The following is a 19,324-nucleotide window of genomic DNA, read 5'->3' as shown; positions in this document are numbered from 1 at the left end:
GGAAGGAATTCCTAATGTTGACTACGAGAGGGAACAGGAAACGTTTATGACTACCATGAATGCTGTGGCTGAGGTAGTGCGTGAGGCTGCAGTAGTAGCGGCTAGGGCTGTTGACCGTCTTGGAGTGAGAAACGGGAATGAGAATGAGCATGGGGAAGATAGTGGAAATGATGAGAATAACTTGGGGCATCTCGAAAGACCTATGACCCTTGCGACTTTTCCGAAGGTTAAACAGCCTAAGTTTAAAGGTACACTCATTGCGACTGATGCTGACAACTGGTTTCGAGCTATCGAATGATCACTGCGAGCGCAGCATGTTCCGGAAGGCCAACACGTGGAGTTTGCTACTTATATGCTGGAAGGAGAAGCTGAGCATTGGTGGCAGGGGATACAGCGACTGTTGCAACAAGATGAAGGCGATGTTCCTTGGAATACTTTTAAGGATGAATTTTATAAGAAGTATTTTCCGAGGGCAGCTCGTGACACTAAGGAGATGGAACTTATGCAGCTGAAACAGGGTAATACAACTATTGTAGAATATGCCCATAAGTTTTATGACTTGTGCCGTTTCTCCAAGATCTACCAAGGGAATCCTGCTGACTTTGAGGAATGGAAGTGTTTGAAATTTGAAGGAGGACTCTGAGAAGAACTAATGAACTCCGTTGTTCCGCTAGAGATAAGAAATTTTGCTGAACTAGTGAATAAAAGTAAACTAGTGGAAGAATGTTCGAAGAAGGTGGCGATAGCTTGAGCAAATCGTAGGGAGGCCTCAAGAAGAGACTTTATTCATGATCTAGCCCCTGAAGGTCGTAACTTTAAGGTCAATGGTCAGTTCCAGCGCCAAAATGGAAATAAACGGAATGGTAACTTTCATGCTCGTAACAATGGCAACCACGACAACTATAATTTCGGAGAGGAAGAAGGAGGTCAATCTCAGCAAACTCAAGATATTTCAGTATGCTCAAGGTTTAGGAAGGATCATGGTAATAGAGCTTGTAGATATGGGACACACACTTGTTTCTCTTACGGAGAGTATGGACATATATCGAGGAATTGCCCAAAAAGGTTTGTTCGAAATCCAGCTAGGCCACAACAACAAGGAAGGGTTTTTACCGTAACTGCTGGCAACACTAATGCACATAATTCTTCCACTCGAGGTGAGTACCACACTATTGTTTTGTTTGTGATAGATAATACTATAACTTCTTATGCGCATGTTAAATTTTGAGGGCAAAATTTTCTTTTAGGAGGGTAGAATGTAACAACCCTGATTTTTGAGTATGCGAGATCTTTTCTGAAGGCACGGATTTTGCCAGAAGATCAGTAAAGGGAACACCTCTTCTATATCAACAAGTATCTTAATCCTCATTGTCATTATGTCATCCTTAAGATAGAACCTTTTTCGAGGCAAGCTCGATAATGCGGTCATGAAGAACCTAGTTTTTGAACCGTATCGGTTGGCAGTTTTGATTCTGATTTTCATAAATAGTCTCTGTTTGATGAACCGGACTTGATTCATAAGAGGAGAGAGATAATAGTATAATATTATCATTATATTAGTATTAGAAAATGCTTGAATGATATTATAAGGTTACCTGGTCTGTTTTAGTTAAAAACAGAAAATTGGTTTAACCGGGTTTACGGTTTACTGGTGTAGCTTAGCACCAGCACTCTCTGATGACTTTAGCAATGCTAAGGCCTCATCATACATGTTTTATTCTCATATTAAATATGTTACTAGTGTCATTTATGCTAGTAGCTCAGAAAATAATTTTTAGAGATGTTTTTGCAAGTGTTCCGATACATCTAGTTTTAGTAGTTATACACCTGAGATATTTTAATATTATTTTAATCCACCTCCAAGCCAACCAATCACAACTCACCCTACACCCCCAAAACCCTCAAGGCTGGCTCATTTTCACTTTGTGGCCGAAAATAGGTAGAGAGAAAATGAGAGAAAAGTTCTTAGTTCCAAATCTTCAAAACTTGATTTCTGCTGAACTAAAACTCAAATCAAAATTCCAATCCGACCAAAATGATCCTCTCTTCTTTCTCTACATGATCATATGACTTATCAAGGCTGGAATCAAGGTGAGTTGGCTGCACCATCTCTCTTTTGATTCGGTTTCAAGGAAACATGGTTAAATATGTGTTTTCTTGATGTGATTTAGGAGGAAAAAGTGCATAAGGACCACCTGAAAGTTTAATTGAATTAGGAGCAGCAAAACCAGGCAGGGTGTCACGAAATTAATCTTGATTATTTGTGTTTGAGTTGTGTGAATGTTGTATAAATTGGCTGTGCTAAAAATTGGTTACATATATGATTGATTCTTGGTGAAAATTTGGTGAAATTTTTATGAAATTTGATGAAATTCAAGCTTTAAAGTTCATGTTCTTGGGAAGCTGGAAAAATGAAAGCCTAAGCTTTAATTGAGGTTCAATTTGTGTTGAAATCATGTAGAAAAGATGGGGTTTTAGTGGCTGCTAATTTATTATGAATTATAGTAAAAATCGGTTGCTGAAAAGACTGAAAAACGGGTAAAAACAGAGAAAGAATCTGAAGAATTTATGAAGAACATGAAGAACACTTTGAGTGTGATGAAGAACAATGAAGAACACCTTTTTGATTCATAAGAGGGCAAGGAAGTAATTAATTTGGTGTTTGGGGGGTTATTTGATAATTTCTGAAAGTTAGGGTGGTAAAAGTAGAAATATTAAAAGTTATGGGTGGTAAAACGTGAATTTTAAAGGTTAAAAGTAAAAGTAAGTTAATTTTCGAAAATTTAATGATAAAATAATAAAAAAATAATAAAATATTAAATAATAATATTTAATTAAAAATAATATTTTAATAAAAATAATAAAATAATGCAGAAAAGGCAGTTTTCTGTAAAAGCTTTAGAAAGACAACTTTAAGCACAAAATCTCATAATTACTTTCATAAAACACTTAGGGAGTGGTAAAAATATATTAGTGAGGCAAAGATAAATAAAAGATAAAAAGTTGAAGAAAAGATAAAAATCGAAGAAAAAGTCTGTAATGTTTTAATGACAGAAAAACAGACAGAGACTAGTGAATGAACTAGGGCAACATAGTTAGTCCTGGAATTGCGAATAGGGTTAGGTATTATATGAAAAGTTAAACTGTTTCAGTATAGACTTAATGAACCTATACTTGGGACAGACTAACTATTCATACCGAAATTTACATAAGCTTTAAATACATACGTTAAACAGAGAAATCAGAACAGAGTAAAGAAACACAGAGACAGAGTAACCAGAGCAGAATAAAGGGATACATAGAAAAGAGTAATCAGAGTAAAGTAAAAAGACAAAGAGAAAAGAGTAATGTGATAAAGAGAAATGGTTTGAATTAAGATGTTGTAAAAGTAAAAGTTGTAGAGTTTGTATAGCATGATTGAACAGAGGAAGAAAGAAGTATTGCATAAGAATGTGAAAGTGATGATGAATAATGAGAATGTTAATGAATGATGATAATGATAATGATTATGTAAGAATCTGCTGCAGAGAGGCAGTCAGATAGACGGTGGTACGACCACTGAGAACGCTTTCCTGGGATACCTTGCTATAATGCTTTGCTGTAAGACAGAGGTTGCTTACAGAGGTATCGACATGAGTGTGCTCCGATAAGACAGAGGTTGTTTACAGTGAGTGTGTTGTTGCTCCTGTAAGACAGAGGTTGCTTACAGTGAGTGTGTTGTTGCTCCTGTAAGATAGAAGTTGCTTACAGTGAGTCTGTTGGGCGTATATTGGCTAATAAGTGCCTCCCTGCAAGACAAAGGTTGCTTGCAGTGGATACCCTGCAAGACAAAGGTTGCTTGCAGTGAGTATTGCCAACAGGAAAGCCTTATCCAGACAGAGGTTGCTGGGTAACGTCGGGAGCGGGTATGTAACCGACAAATGAGCTCATTACCTGCACTAGGGTAGGACATGTATCATACTTGGCTGTGCATTTTCCTCTGTTATGATTGTTGTATGAATGTATGCTTTCCTTGTTTGTATTCTATTCTCTGTGTCTGTGTTGTATTTTCTTGTATTTTTCTGTTTGTGTTCTGCTTTCTATTTTCTCTATTTCCTCTGTTTATATGTATCTTCTATTTACTGCTTCTTGTATTCTGCTATCTGTCTGCTAAACAACACATAATTAATGAACTTAACTAATAACCCCGACCCTACTAAGAACTCCCCAGTTCTTACCCCTTCTCTCTCCATTTCCCCTTCAGATAGAAGCATGAGTACCCTTCTGTAGTTTGCTGATGACTGTTCTGCAAAGAAGATTCCGCTCTAGGTAGTCTTCTGAGTCTAGAGTGAACTCCATTACTTGATTATATGTATATACTGTGAGGCCAGCCAACGTCTGCACCCTGCTTATCTACAAACTTTAACCTAAGTCCTCCGTACGATGTTGCTGTTATGTGGCCACTGGATGAAGTACTTGAGAAACGCTCTTTCATGACGTATGATCGTGCAGAGGATTAGTAGACGACCTTCCACCTTTTGATGACGATCCACCTGAATTGAGTTTTGAAGACGTAGAACGTACTTTCCCTCGCTTTAGTAGTTTAGAGGGACTAGGTGAGTATAGAGTCTAGGCTAGCCTGGGCGCCAGCTTAGGGACTTCTTGAACAGGTCAGGACCTGGGATGTTGTATGTATATATATGTATATAGATATTATTTAGCTATATCTAGGTGTGTCAACTGCTTGTGATGTATTTATGTGTGGTTGTTTATAACTGTTTTATATATTATCAGTTGTGAATTGATTATGAATGATACTGTTTGTTAATCCAAACGTTTTTTAAAAAAAAGTACCTCGTAAAATAACTACGCTTTTAACAATGAATCAGGCTCATATAATAAATAATAGATAATAATTAGGTAGACAAGTTGGTAGCGCTCAGTTTCTAGTATGATCATGACGTACCAGAAATTGGGTCGTTACATGGCAAGCCTACGTTAAAGGTCACGTTAGCCACACTAACGTGAACTCTAATGTAGGGAAGGGAGGATTCTCAACGTTATTGGAAAAGGTAAGTCCAATAACGTGTGAGAAGGATCAAGAGGCAACGTTAGTGGTCACGTTGGTGCCACTAACGTTGAAGTTAACGTGGATCACCCTTGGGTTAGGAATGTTAGTGAAAAATGTGACTGCCACTAACGTTCTCGAACCCACACTTTCACTTAACGTTAACGCCACTAACGTCCTAAGCTAAAAGTCACTGCCTACTTCATACTTTCTCTCTGCAAGTAAAGCTAAGCCCACTGAAGAGGATAACTACTTCAAACTCAAGATCAAAAGGCCCATATCCAAGATTTGAAGAACCAACTAGAAGATCAGAAGAGTAGTATATATATAGGGGTAGTTTTGAATCAGAGAGGGGGTTGGAAATTTGAGAACTACTCTCTGTATTTTACTTTCTCTGCAACTTTTAGTTTAATTTTTAGAATGTACTCTCCATCTATGCTTTTCATTCCCAGAGCTATGAACAACTAAATCCCTTTCATTGGGTTAGGGAGCTCTGTTGTAATTTGATGGATCAATATTAGTTTTCATTATTCTTCTTCTATCTTTTCTCTTGATTTTACTAGAAAGCTTTCAATCTTCATTCAATTGGGTTGTTATCTTTGAAAAGAAGCTATTCATACTTGGATCTCTTCGGAACTTTGGAAGAGGAATGAAGAGATCATGCTAGAAATGCTTTCTCATGTTGGACCAAATTGGGGTTTGGATGGATATAGTGACATATAATCCTACCAACACTTTGATTTGGAAATACATGTGGTATAATCAGTGACCATACTTCATCTCTTCTCATGAGCAATTGACCAAGGAATTGGCTATTGATCAAGATTTGAGAGATTGAATTACCAAGAAATTGGAATTCGATCACTTAAGATTGCCAAGGAGATCAATGAATGCATTGATTGAGGAAGAGATGAAAATGAACTTGATCCGGAGAATGCAACATCTCCTAAGCCCAATGAATCCCCCATTTCTGATCTTACCCATTCTCTTTAAATTCTGGAATCTACTTTTATGAGCATCTTCCCCATTCCCATTTAAGATTCTGCAATTTATTTTCCGCTATTTACATTCAGCTCTTTATTTTCAGCATTTACGTTTTCTGCTATTTACTTTCCCGCCATTTAATTTTCTGCAAATCTCAAATCCAATCCTGCTTAGCTCAACTAGAAAATTCCTCTAATTAAAGTTGCTTGACCAATCAATCCCTGTGGGATTCGACCTCACTCTATTGTGAGTTTTTACTTGACGACAATTTGGTATACTTGCCGAAGGAAAATTTTTGACAGACAAGTTTCCGTGCATCAAGTTTATGGCGCCGTTGCCGGGGATTGAGCATTTTTCTTTTGTTTAATTTAAAATTCTGTTTGAGTAATTTACTTTCAGTTTTAGTTATTTTCTCCCCTTTCCCCTACTTTTTTTTAGTTGTTTACAATTCAGTCCACTAACCCACTAACTGTTTGATTTATTGCATCACTCACACTAACAGCAATTCTAATAGAAATACTTTCTGCATCTATTTCCTTGCTTGTGCCTTGTTGGTTGTATGACAGGGAGAAGAAGCGGGGCTTCAACTTTCTTTGATTCTGAACCTGAGAGGACCTTCTTGAGATTAAGGAGGGAAGCAAGAGGAAAATGAGTAGTTGGTACAGAGGAAGAAGAGGAGTATTTTGAAACAAATATGGAGGAAAATATGGAGAACCATCATGAAGAAGAGGCTCACAACCATGGCAGAGAAGGTCTAGTAAATCATGCTGGGCAGGAGAGAAGAGTTTCAAGCTCTTATATCAACCCAAACCCAGGAAACTGTAGGAGTATCATTCAAAAGCCAACCATACATGCCAACACCTTTGAACTAAAGCCACAGCTCATCACCCTTGTTCAGAACAACTGTTCATTCGGAAGAGGTGTCCAAGAAGACCCAAACCAACATTTAACCACCTTCCTGAGGATATGTGATACTGTGAAGTCTAATGGTGTTCATCCTGACACCTATAGACTACTCTTATTTCCCTTCTCACTCAAGGACAAAGCATCTAAATGGCTAGAGTCCTTCCCGAAGGAGATCTTAACAACCTGGGAAGATGTGGTGAATAAATTCTTGGCAAGATTCTATCCTCCTCAAAGAATCAACAGGTTGAGAGATGAGGTTCAAACTTTCAAGCAACAAGATGGTGAGACTCTCTACGAAGCATGGGAGAGGTTTAAGGACCTGACAAGAACGTGTCCACCAGATATGTTCAATGAATGGGTGCAGCTACACATTTTCTATGAAGGCCTCTCCTAAGAATCAAAAAAGGTAGTAGACCACTCATCCGGGGGATCTCTGAACAAAAAGAAGACCATTGAGGAGGCCATAGATGTCATTGAGACTGTAGCAGAGAATGACTACTATGCTTCTGAAAGAGGCAACACTAGAGGAGTGATGGAGCTAAACAATGTGGATGCACTGCTGGCCCAAAACAAGCTTATTACCAAGCAGCTGGCCGACCTCACCAAGAAGATAGAGAGGAACTAAGTAGCAGCAATCACCACCTCATCAGCAACCCAAGAGGGGGTGAATGCAGAGGCAGAAGGTGAGCATGAACAAGCCAACTACATTGGAAACTCACCCAGGCAGACCCATGATCCATACTCCAAGACCTACAACCCTGGTTGGAGGAATCACCCAAACTTTGGGTGGGAAAATCAACAAGATCAAGACCAAGATCAGAGACGTCACAACCCCAATAACCATGCAGCTCACCAACATTCCACACAGAGATTATATCAACACCACCCTAACAACACCTCTCCACATCCATAACAAAACCAAAATAACCCTTCTCATCCATCCAATCCCAACCCACCATCATCTGATGACAGACTCTCAAGGATTGAGAAACTACTTGAAGGCATATGCAAAGAGATTCAAGACAGTAAGGCATTTCGAGAAGAAGTGCGGTCCAATATGCAGAATCAAGATGCTGCCATCAAGAAACTTGAGACACAAATTGGCTACCTATTCAAGCAAATTTCCAGCCACAACCCTCGTAGCGATACTGACTTAAACCAAAGGGAGGAGTGTCAGGCTATCACCCTCAAGAGTGGGAAGGAACCGAAAGAAGCTTTCTAGAAACCACAAGAAAAGGGCTCAAATAAAAAGGAAGAAGAGCAAGATGGAGTTCGAGTTTCCACTTCGAGTCCGCAAAAAAAAGAAGAAATGCTGAAGCCAAACGTCCCAAGAGTCCCATACCCTCAGCAATTGAAGAAGAAGGGGGATGACAATCAGTTCTTAAGATTTTTGGAAATCTCCAAGAAACTACAGATCAACATACCCTTTGCTAAAGCAATAGAAAAAATGCCGCTTTACACCATGTTTTTAAAGGAGCTAATGACTAAGAAGAGAAGTTGGAAGAGCAACGAAACTGTGATACTAACTGAAGAATGTAGTGCTATCATTCAGCATAAACTACCACAGAAATTGAGGGATCCTGGGAGCTTCCAGATCCCTTGTATTATAGGGGAGATCATAGTGGAGAAAGCTCTATGTGACTTAGGAGCCAGCATAAATCTAATGTCAGTAGCTATGATAAGAAAAATTAAGATCGAGGAGGCTAAGCCAACAAAAATGGCCCTACAACTGGCAGACTGATGAGAGAACTTTTGCGTGGTCTAGAAAATTGCGGATAAATCCTCGTTGCAAGTATAGTTTCTAAACCTTCAAAAGTCCTTTCATAGAAATGTTTTGGGTGTCACAAGTAACAAACCCCTTTTAAAAATTGTTAACCGAGTATTCAAACCTCGGGTCATCTTCTCAAGGAACTGCAAGGAAGTATGTTCTTATTATTGGCTATAAAGGTTGTAATCGGGGTTTAGAAGGTGAGAAGCAAGTGATTTGAATGACAAGTAGAGTAAATGGCAATTAAAATAAATAAATACTGTAAAGCAAACTTCTGGCAAGGTAAGAGAAATTGGAAGTCCAACTTAGTTATCTCTCTCAACAATAATGAAAGTTGAATCTAAATTCCACTTAGTTAACCTTTACTAAAGTAAAGGAAAGTCAAGGGACTAATTAGTTTGACCTTCGAATCCTTTTTATTTCCTAAGAAAATGTTGGGATTATTGAAGTTCAGTTCAATTAGCAAGATAACGATTATCAATTATGCTGAGTTTAATAATGCTGAGTTACTGATTTCTTAACCAAGACCAAAAGGGAAAAAGTAAAATTGTTGGAATAAAAATATCCTTAAATAGAAAGCAATGATAACACAAATTAAGGAGAAAGCAATCAATAACTGAACTACCTCAAATAATCATTAATTCAAATCATAACATGGGAAGGATTCATAAGTCAAGTTGGCAACATTTATAGGTACGAATAAAAGCATTGAAGTAAATATTAAACCTGGATCGAGAGTCACTCTTACAAACTAAGAGAAGTCCTAAATCCTAATCCTAATCCTAAGAGAGAGACGAGAGAACCTCTTTCAAACTAAATCTAAATCATGGAAAGTGAAAATTGGCGAGCTCCCTCTGAATGGATGCATTCCCCCACTTTGTAACCTCTGGTCTATGCCTTCTGGACTTGGATTTGGGCCAAAAAGGGCTTCAGAATTTGCTATGAGCATTTTCTACAATTTCTGGTGCGTGGCCTTTGTCACGCGTCCGCGTGGGTCACGCGGTCGCGTCATTCGGAGCATTTCTTTGCCACGCGGTCGCGTCAATCATGCGACTGCGTCATGTGCGTTCTGCTTAAGGCGCGCGGTCGCGTCAGTCATGCGGCCGCGTCGCTGCTGATTCGCGCTTGGCACGCGATCGCTTCGTCCATGCGATCGCGTGGATGCCAGTTTCTTCAAAAGCTCCGTTTTGTGCTTTCCTTCCATTTTTGTATGTTTCCTTTTCCATCCTTTAAGTCATTCTGCCTTAGAAAATCTGAAACTACTCAACACACTAATCACGGCATCGAATGGAAATAAAGGTAATTAAAATAATTAATATTAAAGCTTAGGAAACATGTTTTTCACATACATCACATAATAAGGAAGGGAAAGTAAAACCATGCAATTAATATGAATAAGTGGGTGAAGAATTGAATAAATCACTCAAACTAAGCATAAAATAACTCATAAAATATGGGTTTATCACAGACCGATCGTTCAAGTTCCCTCATGGTGTAGTAGAAGATTTGCTGGTGAAGGTGGGGGATTTCATCTTCCCAGCAAACTTTGTAGTGTTGGACATACACGAGGAAGCCAAGGCCTCCATCATCCTGGGAAGACCGTTCTTAGCTACTGCTGGTGTAACGACCCAACTCCCAGTATGCCATGGTCATACAAGCAGCTAAGTGTTACTAACTTATCCCTCTTAATTATTAACTATTATTTACTATATGAGCCTGTTCCTTGTTAGAGCGATGCCAATTTTACGGGTAATTTTTTTTATATCGTATCATTGCGGATAACAAGGTAAAATAACCAAGCATACATTGAGAGTAATAGAAAAGCGGCATAAAGAAACATAGAAACACAACTGATAATATACATCATGTACACTATAACAAAACATGCAGCGTTTACACAAGATCAAGTCAGTTTACATCCTCGTCATCCTACGTATCTAATATATACACGACACTCCCAGGGCCTGGCCCATACAAAAAGCCACTAAACTGGCACCCAGGCTAGCCTAACCACTATATAGCTCCTAGCTCTCGGGTGTACTAACACAAGTGAGAGACTAACTAACAGATAATGTCAGACTAGAGTGTCATCAAAAGAATGCCCGTTCTGCAGTCAAGCTATATCTACACGTGGCCGTTCGGAGAATCGCCGTGAGGCTCGTCCATCTCCTCATCCTGCTCTATCTCTATCTCAGGATCCTCCTCCTCATCATCATCCGCAGCTACAGCTATACCCTCAGATCCACCAGAAACACTGCTATCACTATGTACAAAACCATTCGCGAGCACAGGTTCGTTCGCGTATATAGGAGCTACCCCACCGTTTGGTAGTGCCGGCTCATCAGGCTGTGGAAAGTCGAGAATCGGCTCAGGGGGAAAATCCCACTCTGGTGGTATCACAGGTACGTAGTCATCAGCTAACTCAGGCTCATCAGGAATGATAGGCTCAGGTACCGCCTCATTCAAAGGTTGAGCTGGTATAGGGTACCCGGGATTATTAGGAAAAGGATGTCCAGGTGCGTCAGGATGTAACCAGGATAAGGGAAAATCGTAAGGAGCATCGGGGTCAAAATGCGGGCTAGACAGAGGATGTTGAAAAGCTCGATTAGGTAACGCATATCGTCTAATACGAGGCTCCAAACCCATAATGAAGTAACTGTGATGTACCGGATCCTCGTAGACGTAAGGGTCCTCGAACTCATAGAAGATCACGCCCGTCTCCATCTGAGGGGGGAGGAAGGGAGAGAAGGGATAAGAACTGGGGAGTTCTTAGTAGGGTCGGGGTTATTAGTTACGTTCATTTATTTGATTCCGATTAGCAGATAGATATTAGAATACAATAAAGTAGTAAACAGTAGTTAAAATAGATAGGAAAACAGAAAATAGAACACAAACAGAAGAACACAAGGGAATAAAGCACAGACATAACACTCAAGCAGACAAACATAAAGAAATAGTTCACTCATAAGAAGGAAAGCAACAGAGAATGATGCGCAGACAAGAATGATGCATGTCTAGCCCTAGTACAGGCCATGAGCTCATGTGTCGGTTAGCACCTGCATTCCCGACATTTATCTGGTCACGAGTTCACGATTTCCCGGATACGATCTTCCGTTCAAATAAATGCGCATATAATTATTAGCAGCTCTGTTGAGACAGCCTCTGCTTTCTACTCGCAGAAAATATACTCTTGGGAACGGAAAATTGCTGTAGGTATCCAAGTTTCCCTACAGAAACTCTTGGGTTGCTTAAAGCAACAGATAATAAATATTATCTCTTAGGTTGCATTCAGCAACGAATAAGCAAACAATATCTCTTGGGTTGCCTCAAGCAACAATTAACCTTTCAATAAGCCTTCTGCTCTTAGTCTCTTTACCCTGCTCTGATTTCTCTGTTTAATCTGTGTATTTAAAGCTTATGTAAATTTCGGTATGAATAGTTAGCATGTTCCAAGTATAGGTTCATTAAGTCTATACTGAAACAATTTAACTTTTCATATAATACCTAACCCTAGTCGCAACTCAAAGACTAACTATGTTGCCCTAGTTTGTTTGCTAGTCTCTGTCTGTTTTTCTGTCGTTAAAATCTTACAGACTTTTTCTTCGATTTTTATCTTTTCTTAAACTTTTATCTTTTATTTATCTTTGCCTCACCAATATGTTCTTACCACTCCCTAAGTGTTTTATGAAGGTAATTATAAGATTCTGCACTTAATGTTGTCTTTCTAAAGCTTTTACAGAAAACCGCCTTTTTCGTATTATTTTATTATTTTTATTAAAATATTATTTTTAATTAAATATTATTATTTAATATGTTATTATTATTTATTATTTTATTAATATATTTTCGAAAATTAACTTTACTTTAACCTTTAACCTTTAAAATTCAATTTTTACCACCCGTAACTTTTAATATTTCTACTTTTACCACCCTAACTTTCAGTAATTACCAAATAACCCCTCAAACACCAAAATAATTACTTCCTTGCCCTTTTATGAATCAAAAAGGTGTTCTTCATTGTTCTTCACAACACTCAAAGTGTTCTTCATGTTCTTCATAAATTCTTCAGATTCTTTCTCTGTTTTTACCCGTTTTTCAGTCTCTTCAGCAACCGATTTTTACTATAATTCATAATAAATTAGCAGCCACTAAAATCCCATCTTTTCTACATGATTTCAACAAAAATTGAACCTCAATTTAAGCTTAGGGTTTCGTTTTTCCAGCTGCCCAAGAACATGAACTTTAAAGCTTGAATTTCATCAAATTTCATCAAAATTTCACCAAATTTTCACCAAGAATCAATCATATATGCAACCAATTTTTAGCACAGCCAAATTATACAACATTCACACATCTCAAAAACAAATAATCAAGATTAATTTCGTGGCACCCTACCTGATTTTGCTGCCCCTAATTCAGTTAGATTTTCAGGTGGTCCTTAAGCACTTTTTCCTCCTAAATCACATCAAGAAAACACATATTTAAGCATGTTTCCTTGAAACTGAATCAAAAGAGAGATGGTGCAGCCAACTCACCTTGATCCCAGCCTTGATAAGTCATATAATCATGTAGAGAAAGAAGAGAGGATCATTTTGGTCGGATTGGAATTTTGATTTGAGTTTTAGTTTAGCAGAAATCAAGCTTTGAAGATTAGGAACTAAGAACTTTTCTCTCTTTTTCTCTCTACCTATTTTCGGCCACAAAGTGAAAATGAGCCAGCCTTGGGGGTTTTGGGGGTGTAGGGTGAGTTGTGATTGGTTGGCTTGGAGGTGGATTAAAATAATATTAAAATATCTCAGATGTATAACTACTAAAACTAGGTGTGTCGGAACACTTGTGAAAACATCTCTAAAAATTATTTTTTGAGCTACTAGCATAAATGACACTAGTAACATATTTATTATGAGAATAAAACATGTATAATGAGGCCTTAGCATTGCTAAAGTCATCAGAGAGTGCTGGTGCTAAGCTGCACCCGTAAATTGTGAACCCGGTTAAACCGATTTTCTGTTTTTAACTAAAACAGACCAGGTAACCTTATAATATCATTCAAGCATTTTTTAATACTAATATAATGATAATATTATACTATTATCTCTCTTCTCTCATAAATCGAGTCCGGTTTGTCAAACTGAGACTATTTACGAAAAACCGAATTAAAACTCCTAACCGATACGGTTCAAAAACTAGGTTCTTCGCGACTGCATCATCGAGCTTGCCTCGGGAAAGGTTCTAACTTAAAGATGACATAATGACAATGAGGATTGAGATTCTTGATGATATATCAAAGGTTTTCCCCTTACTGATCTTCCGGAGAAATTTGTACGTTCAGAAAAGATCTCGCGTACTCGAAAATCGGGGTTGTTACAGCTGGAGCTGTCATTGATGTCCAAAAAGGTGACCTCACCCTGAGATTACACAATAAAAAGATGACATTCAATGTGTTCAAGGCCATGAGTTACCCACCAGAACAATTGGGAGAGTGTATGAAGTTGGACTCACTGGAAGATGCAGTGCAGGAGAGCTTTGAAGAAGAAGAACCTGAAGGGTTGACCGAGGATGAATCAACGTCTAGTGAAGAGGCCGCAACAGCAGAAATTCATATACAAGGTGCACCAAAGGAAGAGAATGAAAAGTTAGAAGCAGCAAAACTTGAACTCAAAGCACTGCCACCCACTCTCAAATATGCATACTTAGGAGAGAATAAAAGATACCCAGTGATCATAAACTCATCCCTCAGCCAAGATCAAGAGGATGAATTACTCCAAGTGTTGCGAAAGCATAAGGATGCCATTGGATAGACCCTCGCTGACCTGAAAGGAATCAGTTCGGCCATATGCATGCATAAAATACTGTTAAAAGATGATGCCAAACCATCCATTTAATCCCAAAGAAGGCTGAACCTAATCATGAAGGAAGTAGTACAGAAAGAAGTTATGAAGTTATGGCCGGGAGGGGTAATCTACCCGATCTCAGACAGCCCCTGGGTCAGCCCCGTGCTTGTCATTCCAAAAAAGGGAGGAATCACTGTAGTCCCCAATGAGAAGAACGAACTAATCCCCACCAGGACTGTCACAGGATGCGGATGTGCATAGACTACAGAAAACTGAATGAAGCTACAAGAAAAGATCATTTCCCCCATCCATTCATTGATCAGATGTTGGAAAGACTTGCAGGACATGCATATTATTGTTTTCTCGACGGTTATTCATGATATAACCAAATAGTGGTTGATCCTAGAGACCAAGAGAAAACCTCATTCACTTGCCCATATGGAGTGTTTGCCTACAGGCGCATGCCATTTGGGCTATGTAATGCACCTGCAAATTTTCAACGCTGCATGCTTTCTATCTTCTCGGATATGATAAAGAAATTCATTGAAGTCTTTATGGATGATTTCTCGGTATTCGGAGATTCCTTTCCTAGTTGCTTCAATCACCTAGCCTTGGTATTGAAAAGGTGCCAAGAGACCAATCTGGTCTTGAACTGGGAGAAATGTCACTTTATGGTGACTGAAGGAATAGTCCTTGGCCATAAGGTTTCTAACCAAGGCATTGAGGTGGATAGAGCTAAGGTGAAACTTATTGAAAAACTTCCTCCACCCAGTGATGTCAAGGCAATTAGGAGTTTTTTAGGGCATGCTGGCTTTTACAGAAGGTTTATTAAAGATTTTTCAAAGATAGCCAAGCCTTTAAGCAATCTCCTTGTATCTGATACACCGTTTGTCTTCGATGAAAAATGCATGCTAGCATTCGAAAATTTGAAACAGAGGTTGTCCTCTGCCCCTATCATTTCCCCACCTGATTGGAACTTACCATTTGAATTGATGTGTGATGCGTCTGATTTTGCAGTTGGGGCCGTGTTACGGCAGAGGAAAGATAACTTAGTCCATGTGATATACTATGCTAGCAAAGTCCTCAATGACACGCAAAAAAATTATACCACTAATGAAAAGGAGTTGCTGGCAATAGTTTTTGCATTTGACAAGTTTAGATCAAACCTCATTGGTGCTAAAGTGATTGTTTTCACAGATCACACAGCACTTAAATATTTGTTTGCCAAGCAAGAACCAAAACCAAGACTAATGAGATGGATCTTATTGTTGCAGGAATTCAATATTGAAATTAGAGACAAGAAAAGAGTGGAGAACAAGGTAGCGGATCACCTATCCAGAATTCCTCATGATAAAGGTGGAACACATGATACAAGTGTAAATGAGCTCTTCCCTGATGAGCAGTTGATGACAGTTCACAAAGCACCATGGTTTGCATACATTGCCAACTTCAAGGCAAATGGGGCTTTACCTCTAGAGATCAATAAACATAAAAAAAGAAAGCTCATAAATGATGCAAAATAGTTTGTCTGGGATGAGCCATATCTCTTCAAGAAGTGTTCAGATGGAATCCTGAGAAGATGTGTTTCAGAAGAAGAGGGACGAGAGGTCCTGTGGAATTGCCACGGCTCATGCTATGGAGGCCATTTTGGAGGAGATAGAACTGCAGCCAAGGAGTTGCAAAGCAGATTCTTTTGGCCCACCCTCTTCAAGGATACCAAAGAACTAGCAATGAGTTGCAATGAATGTCAAAGAGCTGGAAACTTACCCAAAAGAAATGAGAGGCCACAAAACTTCATCTTAGAACTGGAACTGTTTGATGTGTGGGGAATCGATTTCATGGGACCATTCCCAACCTCATATTCAAACAAGTGCATTTTGGTAGCAGTGGATTACGTTTCCAAGTGGGTAGAGGCTATTGCAACCCCAACAAATGATAACAAAGTGGTCATGAACTTCCTCAGGAAGAATATCTTTAGCCGATTTGGAGTCCCACGAGCACTCATCAGTGATGAAGGGAGCCATTTTTGTAATAGACCACTAGAAGCTCTTCTCCTACGATACGGGGTAAAAAATAAGGTTGCCACACCTTACCATCCCCAAACAAGTGGGCAAACTGAGATATCTAACAGAGAGCTAAAAAGGATTTTCGAAAAGACTGTAGGAGCATCAAGAAAGGATTGGTTGAAGAAGCTGGATGATGCTCTTTGGGCATACAGAACAGCATTCAAAACACCACTTGGAATGTCCCCATATCAACTGGTGTATGGGAAAGCTTGTCACTTACCACTGGAGCTGGAACACAAAGCTCTCTGGGCTCTCAAGATACTAAATTTTGACAGCATTGCTGCTGGTGCAAAGAGGATTCTGCAGCTACAAGAGATGGAGGAATTTAGATCTCAAGCCTATGAAAATGCCAAGATTTATAAAGAAAAGGCGAAGAGAAGACATGACCTCCATCTGACACCCAGGAGTTTCGCAAAGGGGCAGCAAGTACTCCTCTACAACTCCAAACTGAGACTGTTCCCAGGAAAACTCAAATCAAGGTAGTCAGGACCCTTTCTTGTCACAAAGGTCTTGCCGTATGGACACATAGAAATCATGGATGAAAGTTCGGAGAGGACTTTCACTGTGAACGAACAAAGGCTCAAACATTATATGGGCAACATAGGGGAAAACCCCAAAGTGAAGTATCATCTCAAGTAAGGGAGGAATCGTCGAGCTAGCGACGCTAAAAGAGCGCTTTGTTGGGAGGCAACCCAACCTAAGGTAGTTTCTTTTTCATCTTCATTTCAATAAAGATCACAAGTTGTTTCCCCTGTATTACGAGGAGCTAAGTTTGGTGTTCCACACCAAAACAATCCAAGAGTGAAAGTGTAATTCTATGTTTGGTGTTCCACCAAAGATATTAGTTAGAATCACACTACACTCTAATGGCAAAATGCTAGCTCCAACCAATCAGGGGAACCACTTAGCAGTAGTTTAGTCTTTAGTTAATAGTTGTTTAGTTAATAACAACATATGAGGCTCTCTGCAAGTATGCAATTTGTTGTACTAGGCAAGGAACTAAGTTTGGTGTTCACACACCAAATTAAGTTCAGAAATTCACAAGCATACATGCAAGCTAACTATTTCTCAAGTGCTTTGGGAACAAGCAACTTCCAATAACTTTGCAGGAACCTTCTGAGGAAATGGTGCACCATCATCCAAGGAAGTGAAGGAGCAAAAACTATGGATGATGACAACAAGGGGACAGCTAGAAACCATCACCCGAAGGTTGTATTGTTACTTAATTCCATATACTTGAAATGCTAAAAATTGGAAGTCCCAAGGTGCCCTCGATTAATAGTTACTCATTAGTTTAAATCATTAGAATTTAATGTTTGTTTTTATTGCTTTCGTCATATATGTGCTGGTTTTAATGTCAATGCTGCATCTTCACCTTGTTTACTTGTATGCTTGTGCTTTTTAAACCAAATAAAAAGAGAATGTGTGTTATAAAAGACCAGAGTGGAATCCATATTGTGGAGTAAGTTCCTAATTTTGTGGTGTGGTAATAGATTAGCTAAGTTGGTTCACCAATAAGGTAGGAAGGCAACTATATGTCCTGAATCATATGCTTGAAACACACCCCATGAGACTAGCTAAATAACAAGATCCTAATAAGAAAAAGGGAAAGAGAAAATGAAAGTCAAAAAAATAAAAGAAAAAAAGAGTAAGAAATAAGACTAGGCACCAAGGGTTTGAATCTTGAGGCAAGTGTCTGTGGTGTTCTTGTGTAAGGGATTTACTTGGATGAATAAGCTCTTAGGGGTGCGTTATCACTTGGTAACTTGGGTTAACTAACCCGGGATTATCAGCTGAAAGTCCACTATCAAGAGTAACCTTTGCTACAGAACACTTAGTAACCCAAAGAGGTGCTGGACATGAAGGTCTCAAGAAAAGAAAATAACAAACCATGTGCCTGTGGTGTGTATGTATGGGGGAAAGAGACTTGAGGGAGTAAGTCCTTAGGGGTGTCTTAACACCTAGCACCTTGAACCAACTGGTTTGGGAGTGCTGGCTGAAAGCTTATCTTAAAGAGTCGCCCCCTCACAGAGCACTTAGCCTAAGAGCACAATCAAACCCTGAAAACAACAAAAGGATCAATGAATAAAAGTCTCATAGGGTGCAATCAAGTGAGTATTCCAGGACATGATAAAGGTCTGAAAGCCAGTGAAGGAATGAACTTAAGTTGCTATGCATGAAACCACCATAAAACCAAGGACATGACTTCCACAATAATGACTCATTTCTCTTGGCATTCCATTCATCATTCTTTTGTTCCAGTACTTGCTTAGGGACAAGCAAGCTTTAAGTTTGGTGTTGTGATGCCAGGGCATTTTGGCCAATTTCACTGACCTTTTCTTTACTGTTTTAGGGTAGTTTCATGCATTTTCTTAGGAAATAATCAAGTTTTGGGTAGAATTTCACTTACATCTTGATTCAAGCAAACATTGTGCACTTTACATGATTTCATGAGAACTATGCATAAATTAAATGACAAATTGGATGATGCATGTCTCATGACTTGGATTAGAACTTTGATGCACTCTACTGCTTAATCTCAGGACAAAGGAAGCAAGGAAGAACCACGTTAACAGCCACGTTAGTCTAACTAACGTGACCACTAACGTGGAAAGGGAGCTAGCTTGCAACGTTAATGAGAAAAGTAATCTCCAATAACATCCTCGAAGCCATCATAGCCCACGTTAAGAGTCACGTTAACTAAGTTAACGTGAACTCT

The 19,324-nt window shown here is 39.0% G+C and overlaps 1 non-coding gene across 1 annotated transcript; it reads right to left on the bottom strand.

Moving 5' to 3' along the window:
• Positions 1–7,178: 7,178 nt before the first annotated feature.
• On the bottom strand, positions 7,179–7,285 carry LOC112781214 (small nucleolar RNA R71). The gene has a single exon (XR_003192004.1). It is a non-coding gene; the product is annotated as a small nucleolar RNA R71 (small nucleolar RNA).
• Between the last annotated feature and the right edge of the window lie 12,039 nt (positions 7,286–19,324).

This window comes from Arachis hypogaea, chromosome 19, assembly GCF_003086295.3.
Source record: "Arachis hypogaea cultivar Tifrunner chromosome 19, arahy.Tifrunner.gnm2.J5K5, whole genome shotgun sequence".
Taxonomy (NCBI): domain Eukaryota; kingdom Viridiplantae; phylum Streptophyta; class Magnoliopsida; order Fabales; family Fabaceae; genus Arachis; species Arachis hypogaea.
Note: the sequence above shows the minus strand (reverse complement) of the source record. Positions and strands in the feature narration are given on the sequence as shown.